Below are 2072 nucleotides of genomic sequence, written 5' to 3'. Positions count from 1 at the left end.
ACTTCAGCAGAGGATATCTCCAGATCTACACGTTTGTCCTTTTTATCATGTTCTAGAGTAAAATGGTGTTTTTGCAGACATTAACTCCATAACCAATAACTGTGGTGGTGATTTGGGATATTGTTGATACCATTGAAGAGTGTCACCAGCAGTGTAGTTACAAGAGAGAGTAACTCTGTCCGTGTCCAAAGCCAGCACTGCATCAGTATAGGGTGTAATTACCTCTTCAGAATTTAAACATAAACCCGAAATCCACATGGAAGATTGATATAATTTCCTTGGATACTGCATTTTTATTATTATTATTAAATACACATAAAATAGACAATATTTATATAACAAATGCTGTCTCTTACCTGTAATTGTTGTGAACAGTAAAATTGAAAAAAGTAACAATGTTCTTTGTAAGTTAGACAAACTGACAATAAAAGGCAACAAATCAGACTGATCACTGTTCTTTCCACATACTGTGTTTGAAGAGTCTTCAACTGTTGCTGCTCTTCCTCCTGCTTAGATTGATTTTATTAATGTAGGGAGAATCATGTCTTATCACAATGATTCATTATCTAATCCTTAGCTTTAGCTCCTCCTACTGACTACATTAAATCAATTACATTTTATATCTACATTTGAAAGTATAAGGAAAGGTTTTAGTACAGAGTTTCTGGGTTCCTGTCACAGCACAATAGTACATTGCAGAGTCTCTCACTTCAGCAGAAGAGATTGGCTTAATGATCTGACCATTACTGTCACCTGCAAGAGATGCAAAATATGTTATTCTCCTATTATTACTTGTTATCAATCTATTTAATGCTTCAACACTTAGTTTTGTTTAAGATGATATTAACCAGAGAGAAAAGGTTCCATCATACCAAAGCAGAATACATCAAGAACCAGCCAGATGATCACACAGAGTACCATGGTTATACAGAACACACTGAGAGTGACTGTGAGTTACAGTAAGAGGTAGAGATCCTCTCTCTCTCTTCCATGTCCATCTCAGCCTGTATATCACCATCAACTGACAGACATGAAGGAGGAGCATTTTCAGAGAGAGGATAGACTGTATGGAAATGTATTGGTCAATATTACCTCCTCAGTATTATATTAGCACTCTTTGCAGTACTAAGTGAAATGCCTACGTCTAGCTCAAATAATATGGCAAGTATTGACAATGACAAAGGTTTTATGAAGTGAGTATGATTAACTTATTTGAAAATACATGTTTGAAAAGGTACACATATTCAATTAATATTCTTCTACTGTATATGCTGGACCAACTAATTAACAAAAATATGTCTCCTGTAATCATACGTACAGTTCGAAGAGGATCATTTCTGTAGCTCCTCCCACTGACATAAAACCCATACAATGGTGGCTCTTAATGAAGTGTGGTGGTGGTGAGGAAGGTTTGGTTTACTAAATGACAGTAAAATGGCATCAATGGTATTTATATGAGCGGGGGCACCGGTGTCGAGGTAATTGAGGTAATATGTACTTGTAGGTAGAGTTATTAAAGTGACTATGCATAGATAATAACAGAGAGTAGCAGCAGCATAGGGGGGGGTTGCAAATAATCTGGGTAGGAAGTGCTATTTTCAAATAACACTTGACAGTTACCTTCAATAAACTAAAAGTATGTAATGTCAGACTAATACTCACCAACATGTGCAGAGAGGAGAAACACTGGGTAGAGAAACATGGTGATGGGTGTAACAGTGTGTTATCAGGAAGAAAAACTGAAGACGTCCCACTGTTCCAGTCAGATAGAGGAGAATCATCTCTCCACCTCTCATCTTAGCTCCTCCTATTCAGTAAATGGACCCACATTACATCAACATTATAATCTTTGATGAACAAATATGACTTAATTGATGTATAATCATGAACATGATCTGATTATTTATATGCAGATGCTTGCCTATTACATGGTGTTTACTAGTAGGAATTTATTATGGTCAGGTTTTTGTAGTGTTTCTGGGTTTCCTGTCACTGTGGGCCTCAGAGCACAGTAGTACAGAGCAGTCTCACTTCAGCAGAGGAGATCTCCAGATCCAAATGGTTTACTCTTC

General features: G+C 36.8%; 1 long non-coding RNA gene across 1 annotated transcript; it reads right to left on the bottom strand.

Annotated features, from left to right (window-relative positions):
- Positions 1–278: 278 nt before the first annotated feature.
- Positions 279–1242, bottom strand: LOC106569053 (uncharacterized). The gene is made up of 2 exons (XR_001320435.2): positions 873–1242; positions 279–753 (listed from the first exon to the last, which is right to left on the bottom strand). It is a non-coding gene; the product is annotated as an uncharacterized lncRNA (long non-coding RNA).
- Between the last annotated feature and the right edge of the window lie 830 nt (positions 1243–2072).

Source organism: Salmo salar, chromosome ssa14 (genome assembly GCF_905237065.1).
Source record: "Salmo salar chromosome ssa14, Ssal_v3.1, whole genome shotgun sequence".
In the NCBI taxonomy this organism is placed as follows: domain Eukaryota; kingdom Metazoa; phylum Chordata; class Actinopteri; order Salmoniformes; family Salmonidae; genus Salmo; species Salmo salar.
The sequence above is the reverse complement of the archived record's forward strand: the minus strand, read 5'-3'. Positions and strand labels throughout refer to the sequence as shown.